The sequence below is a fragment of the Delphinapterus leucas genome, chromosome X (genome assembly GCF_059928025.1).
Source record: "Delphinapterus leucas isolate spDelLeu-1000000601 "Yukka" chromosome X, BTC_Dleu_Yukka2, whole genome shotgun sequence".
Taxonomy (NCBI): Eukaryota; Metazoa; Chordata; class Mammalia; order Artiodactyla; family Monodontidae; genus Delphinapterus; species Delphinapterus leucas.
The window spans coordinates 124,640,946-124,648,559 of record NC_143150.1 but is presented as its reverse complement, the minus strand read 5'-3'; the positions used below and the strand labels follow the sequence as shown (position 1 = coordinate 124,648,559).

Genomic DNA, 7,614 nt, shown 5'->3' with positions numbered 1-7,614 from the left:
TTTTCATCTGCATTGAAAAGTACTGTATCCAAAGAAAAATTGCCTCATCCAATGATCTTTCAAACTGCTTTGTTAACTAATACTGTATATTTATAATCATCTGAAAACTTGATCCATCAACATTAGACGATTTTGGTGGTAAACTCTGAAGAAGGACCCCAAGAGCGTGTATTTATTTAGAATTATCAGGCAGGGATGACAACTGCATGGATTCCTTTAAATTTGGGGGGCAGGGGGAGGAACAGAGGTTTATCGACCTTAACACTGAGAAAGCCTCAGTCTTGAGCTTCGGCTTCACTACTCAAAAAAAGAACAGAAAGGACCAAGATGTTCTGAAGGCACACCTTCCAAGTGGGTATAAATCTGCATGAGTTCAAAGTTTGAAACGTGACCAATGTGCTTTTATTTCGTGAAAGAAGTTATCTACAGAGGTGTCTGTGCCCTTTGGAAGATAGTGTGTAAGGGTTCACATCTGAGAGTATGAGCTGGGAGATACTGTATTTTCCTCGTATGTGGAAAAGCCAAAGGTTTTACTTTAAGGATGGCTATCAATACACAGTATATAAATTATTTCCAAAGGACACATAATCAATTAATAAGAGTCACAAATTCCCAAATTAATCTCTGGATTGAATAGAGCCAATGATCTGACAACCTCTATAAACTTGATTGTACTTCATAGATACCTTCTTCGGTGAAAACAAAGATAGCATCATAAAAATTGGCTTTGGCATGATAAACTTTCTTCTATTAAAACACATAAATACAGGGACTTCCCTGGCGATCCAGTGGTTAAGACTCTGTGCTTCCACTGCAGGGGGCACGGGTTCGATCCCTGGTCGGGGAACTAAGATCCCGCATGCCACGAGGTGCAGCCAAAACACACACACACACACACACACATAAGGTTTAAGCTATTTTGGTGATTCATGAAGCACTTGAAGACACCTTAAATATATGAAATGGATCAAGAGGAAGGGAAACTGAGAACAATGCAACTCAGAAACCACAACGTATTTAAACATGAGATTGTGTACAGTGGTTTGTTGTAAGAAATGACCAAAAGCACTTCAACAGATGGTCTTCATTTTAATTCCTTTGTAATCTCGACAAGTCACTCTTTTAACCTCCTGACGGTCTTCTGTGGAGTCCTGTTCTATTGGAGCCATTCATAGATGGCACAGATCAAAAGCCACCAACTCAGGCCACCAGGAGCGCATGATGGCTAGTTCTCCTGCCAAGCTCTGAGTGTCCTGCTCTCAGCTGACCCGCTTCTGGTTGGCGCTGCTCTAGAAGGGACTCCCGATTCTCCATAAATCCCACTCTACCATCAAGGGGTTCCCAACCTCTTTCAACCCTGAACCTGGCCAGGGTGTGTCCTTCCTCCTCGGATAGAGGCTGTACCTCAGCAAGACTTGGGCATCTGTTAGGATCCAAGCCAAGGGAAGCATTAGGCAGGTAAGTGTTAAGGCTGAGAATAAGGCAAAGCAAGTGTTTGCAGCCCATAGAACGGAGAGAAGATGAGTCTAACCATAGCCCCGCTGCTGACTCAGGGTCTCTTGGCCCCATCCTCACATCTACTTCCAGCTCTATCTGTCTGAATGGTCTTAGGTCCAACTGGTCTCTTAAATGTAGTCAGGGAATACAGAGTATATGAGGGGGGCAGTGGTGACTTAACAACCTGGGCTTCTTGTTCGCCAGTCTCCAAGGAAACTGTAATGGGGACAGCAAGGATGCACACTCTTCTTTTTCAGGAACCTGTCCCCCTCCACCCCCATAAAACATGCTTTTTGTTTACTTCCTCCTTCTCATCCTAACCAGAGAGAACCAGGTTGCATCTCCTGTGAGGTATTTATGCCCCAGTTTTAAAACGGGGGTGGGGATAAGGTTTGATTTGTCCTGTACCTCTCCTGCACGCCCTCAAGTGGGCAGAGGACACTGGCTATGGGACAGATTTACTGGCCTGGTGTGGAAGCTCATCCCTCCTCGGAGCCTTGGGATACCAGGCCTCAGGAGCAGTTAGTAGTGGGACATGCCACCAGTCACCTCTGCTGGAAGCTCGAGCCCTTGAGCCTAAGAAGCACTGGGAATTCTTTGTATCTTCTGAAGTACAAATATCAGTGTGGGAGGGAAATGACCAAAGAACGTGATTGAGGGTGACTCAAAAGATGTTCTCTGGAGAACACGAGGACTGAAAGTGAATCCCTGTCATTGAGTTAATGTAATGAAGGAGAACACGAGAGGCACCAACCAACCAACCAACCTAGTGAAGGGGAAGGGTTACAAAGAGAGGAGAAAGTCCCAAACTTGTGATGAGATTGTGTGGAAGAAGGCCTGGTGACACAGGGGCCGTCCATGCTGGTGACAGTGAGATGACAACAGGGCAGTTTCACACTGTTTGGCGTTTTATATGTTTTTCCATCTCTCTTCTTTTGCCTTCCCCTCCCTCTCAGTTTCTTTTTCGGCTTTAGGCACCCACGGCAAGCCTCGTGTCCTACACAAGAATGAACAGAAAGAGCCGTTGTTGCAGGTGGATTCTTCTGTTCGGAAGCGGTGGTTTGGTGTGTACTTTTGCTTTAAAACTGGTCTCTTTCCCACACATACAGAGTAAATCCCCACCTGCTTCAGTGAGCACGAGCTTCTGTAATTGGCCTGGTGAAACCTTCCCTGGGTGACACTGGCCGGACTCTCTGTCACATTCAAACTCATATTCTTTCAGCTTATCCCAACTTTCAAGCATGTGGGTTAAGAAACTGAGTAAGATCTGGTGCTCTGCCTCAAGATGACCCTACTGTTGGGTTGTAATTAATTTCTAACGTGTTTGCCATGACATTTCAATGATTGTATTTCTTCATGTATATATCCCTTCTCCCTCTTCGTCATTTATATTAATTGTTTTGGAAGAGCCCAGACAAACTGACTGAGGAGGTTTGAGTCCCAGTGTCTCACAACAAGCACCCTCCAGAGAGAGTCTGTTAGGTTCTGGGGGATAACAGGAAGCCCCCGTGGCCTCGTGGCAGTTTTCACACATCCCTAGAGCCCGCCAGTGGTCAGGGTGAGGCGGGCAGATGCTTCCACACACAGAAAATGGTTCTCAGTGTCCTCCTGGCTGGTGGCACCCCTGAAGCAAAGGCCAGACAGAGACAGCCAGCTAGGGCACCATCTTTATCTTGTATGATACACGTGACTACTTCACTTCTCACTGGCCAAGGAGATGTAGCGGGTCAGAGATTCCAGAGGCTTTCAGAATAGTGAATTTCCTGAGCTTACGTCTTGAGCCATAGAAGTTTGTAGGAACACCTCCATGAACCCATGCCTGAGGCCCATTGTCCAGGGGGACCAAGCTGCTAAGAAGAGCAGGGGTCGGGGGGCTGTTTGGGCAGTTAGAACCAGCCTGTTGTCCTGCAGTCACCCTGGAACGGTGGGTAGCACTCCTGCGCCAGGTCCAAGAGGAGGCCCACCGAGCAGGGCCTTGTAAGCAGGTGACGTGCATTAAATAAAATGGTTTACAGTGCCTATCTCACTGCCCTAGGTCCTCATTTCCCACCATTTAGTTGCCTTTCGAAGGAAGCTGAATTAGAAGAATGAGGTTTAAAATAATCACCAATTTGGCTCCTCCTCTTGAGGACAGGCCCCCAAGGGGATGACAGGGTGAGGAGAGAGCAAGGAGGATCTTAGGATGAAGGGCGGAGGGTGAAGTCACTGGTACCGGGACAGTGTTATCGAGTGGGGGCTGCAGGAGGAAGAGGAGGGAAGGAATCATATTTATTAAGCAGCAAAGCCAAGTTCAAGGCTTCATTTATTCTGTTAAATCTTCATCTCAGCTCTATGAGGCTGGTATTAAGAGCCCCATGTCAAAGAGGATGGGTTAACTCACAGATGAAGGTGGGGTCAGACATGTTAAGTCAACTGCCAAGGTCACAGGGGCAGTAGATGGCCCTGCCCCGAACTGACCCAGCTCTGTCCAGCCAGGTCAGCTGTTTCTCCAATTTTACAGGGAATCAGAATCACCGAAGGAGCTTGGAAACCATGTGGTTGCAGGCCTCCACACCAGAGGTCCTGATCTCTGGGACCCAGGACTCTGCATTTCTGAAACTAGCCCAAGTGCTTCTGAAGCAGCTGCTCTGCAGAGCCCCGTTTGGGAAGGGCCACATCTTCCTTTGGGATACCAGGGACTGTTAACTCAGGGATCACTTCAGCAAAGAAAGCCCGAACCCCCAGGTATGCTCAATTTCTCTTTCTCCTTCTGTGTATAACCCTCAGCACTCTTAACCGGCACTTGTTCTCAGGAGGGATATAATCGAACCGTACAGGATTGGCAGTTCTGTTCAGGGCTGGAATGTGAAGACAGTTTGCGCAAGCACACTTGGCAGATTTGGGTAGAGACAGAGGCAGGTGGACAACTGATGCGCAGTCCCGTAGGTCCTGACCAGTAGAGCTGCTGCTTGTGTTCACGATTTAAAGGATGTCTTGACTGTAATTTTCCTAGTATCTGACTGAATTGGACACTGACTGTGGTTCTACGTATACGGTGCAGAGTGCCACCTAATGGAACCTCATGGGTGTTGCCGGTCTGCTACTGAGACCCTTGGCTAGGTCTCCCAGGTGGGGTGTGGGAAGAAAATATAAGAATAGATATAATCATCTTTTAGAAAGTGTGTCTGTGGCTGTTTTATCATATACCCAGTGTATTAATACAGAAATAGGTAGGGCTGTGTGTTCAATGTTGTTTATTGATGAGACGGCAATGTCAAAAATATTGGAGATGGGCTTCCCTGGTGGCGCAGTGGTTGGGAGTCCGCCTGCCAATGCAGGGGACACGGGTTCGTACCCCGGTCCGGGAAGATCCCACATGCCGCGGAGCGGCTGGGCCCGTGAGCCATGGCCGCTGGGCCTGCGCATCCGGAGCCTGTGCTCCACAATGGGAGAGGCCACAGCAGTGAGAGGCCCGCGTACCGCAAAAAAAAAAAAAAAAAAAAAAAAAAAAAAATATTGGAGAGCACAGACTATCAAATCTTTGTTTTGACCACTTATTTGCATTGCTTTGATTTGGTGTCTCAAGATGGGGCTGGCCGTGCATTGCCCTTTGCACGTGCAGGCATAGATGAAAAACCTGAGTTAACCGGGTGAGCGGCCTTCTTTTCCGTACGACACATTTCCTCTTTTCATACAGCATGGCCCGCATGTTAAACCGTGGTTTTTGTAGCAGTGACACCCTCTTAGCATCCCTGTAGTGCCCTCTGTCGCTCTCTCGATTCCAGTCTCACTCACTGAGCACTCTCTCCGTCTCTCCTGTTTCTGAGTAACCTAACTACTAACTGTTTTCCTCCACCACCCCCTCATCCCCACCCCAGCCCATAAATGGCATCTTTAAAGCCTGCTGTAATTTAATAGTTTGAGGATTAGCCGTCTTTTTCATCCTACTTAACTGTGAGTTCATGAAAACTGTCTCTGGGTGGGCATGATGCTTGGGGGCTTCATGCCCGCTTCCCACAGGCAACATTAAGCAAGTCAAAGATGATGGAATGCTCACTTGCTATTATACATATATAGAACATTCCTCATACAGTGAATATTTTTAATCTTTTTCTTTTAGCGTACAGTATCTGGGAATTTTCTTCTACTAGCCATTTCTGCTGTGTATAAAGTTTATGCTCAACATTTCATGTATTATATTCATACATTAAAATTTTTTTAATTTAAAGGGTGATACTTAGTTAGCTCTTCCATGCATTACGTATTCTCAATCACTATTTGGTCTCCTCTTGTTTTCTTTGAATTTAAGTCCATCAGACTTTCCAGAAATGTCTCAGATACCCAGAGTTCATTTCTGTAGGCTTTTTATTAAATATATTTTTTTCATTTTCCATAATCTTTCTACCATGAGAACGCTGACCACTTCCTGCTTAAAACTTATCGGAGGAAAGTCCCTTTTTCTTGATCCAAGTTCCCATATTTCCCTAGTTCTGCTTTTTCCTGTGATCCTGCAAGAAGAAGAAGAAAAGCCAGAAGTATGAAGGAGTGCCATGTTCATTTGCATAGGACCCTGTGATGCTTCTTTACCTCCAAGAATCAGAATTGAGTTCTTCCCGTTCTTACCCCTCCCCACCTCCTGATATTTCCACTGACTCTAGGTATAATTGGTTTTCTCCATTGTCACACGTGAGTTTACATTTTTCCTGATATAGCCTGTTTTCATAAAACTTCTTTTAGAAAGCTCTGTTGAGAGAGACCATACCGAGGTTTATATACAAAAGTATAAAGTGCTTTCTTCCGAGAATGTGATGGGCAGGGTTGATCTCTCCCTAAGCGGCGCTGGACACCAAAGTTGCACCAAGTCCAGCCTTGGTGAAGTTCACTTGGAAATTTAGGATTCCATTTAGAAAGGGAAGTTTTCAGAGTTGTTGGGGTCTGCGGGAAGCCTGGTTACTTACACCTCTCTCCAGCTGAGCAATACACACCGGCGTCAGGTGGGGGTTAAGACCCAGCATTTGCTAAATTTGATGCCCATAGCTTGCGTTTGTCGTCTTATAACTCTCCAATCCCTCTGGCTCCATTGAGTTGCTCCGCCCAGCTACAGATAGAAAAGAAGAAGGAATACAAGCTTTCAACCCAGAGCGAGGGCGCCCTGCCTCAGGGCGGTAGAAACAAGGAGGGGGAGTGCTCTGCTCTGCTCGGGCTGCCCCTAGAGAACAAGAGCCAGGAGGAGACTGGAACAAACAGGCGCAGTGACCATTTCCCCACTGTCGCCAATCTGACAAGTCGTTCTGTCTCCCGTGAGAAGCGTAGGAAGGGGTAAAAGGAAAGAAGGTCTAGTCACCATCCTTCCCCATTTCAGGAGTTGATGTCACAGTGTAAAGAGAAGAGAAAACTCCTTCCAAAGTGCCATTCTGAATCAATGATAAATGAGTAAAATCTCAATTAAATGAACTATACTAATAAATTAGTCTGTAAAACGTCAGGCCGTGCTTGGATTCATGAAATGAAGAAGACTCTTCTTTTAAAAGCCTAAGACCAAAACTTACAGGTTTCTCATCCTTACAGGAGATAGAGAGTCCTTACCTTCAGGGGCGCTAGAGGTATCATTTCTAAGACTCTATATTATTGATTGGGTTCCATAATTTCAGCATTTATGAGATAGTGTAGGATGTAGTTATTTAGAATTTGTATTCTGCGTTATATTGATGTAGTATTTAGAAGCTGTCAGTTGTACTCATTCATTCATTCACTCATTCATTCATTCATTTTATTCAGGCAGTCAATAAATACTATTGTGTGCACACCATGGACCAGGCATGGTGCTAGGGGCTGAGGAGACCCTGGTGAGCAAAAATAGAAATATTCCCTGTTTCCCCAGAGCTTATTCAGAAACTCATCAATCAGATAGTCGTGTTGAGGGGGATTCAAGTGCTTTGAAGGAAAGGAAGAATGTTCTAGAAGATTATGTAATTCTCATGTTACACATCAGAGAACTGAGTCCGATTGGGGAGCAGAAGGCACAGGCTGTCTAAGGAAAGCCACCGAGCTGAGATGTAAAAAATGAGTTAACTGAACAAGACAGCATTGGAAGAGGACCGTATTTGGAGGTAGGACATCACAAGTGTGGCTTCGTAA

At 45.8% G+C, this 7,614-nt stretch overlaps 1 protein-coding gene across 3 annotated transcripts in view; it reads left to right on the top strand.

Annotated features, from left to right (window-relative positions):
* The first annotated feature begins 79 nt into the window (after nt 1–79).
* The window catches only part of TLR8 (toll like receptor 8), a 41,630-nt gene continuing 34,095 nt past the window's right edge, over nt 80–7,614 (top strand). For all 3 annotated transcript variants that reach the window (XM_022559820.2, XM_089904795.1, XM_022559817.2), the window contains exons 1-3: nt 80–1,458; nt 2,454–2,561; nt 3,998–4,221. The gene's annotated coding sequence lies outside the window, so the exon portion shown is untranslated. The remainder of the gene's footprint in view (nt 1,459–2,453; nt 2,562–3,997; nt 4,222–7,614) is intronic.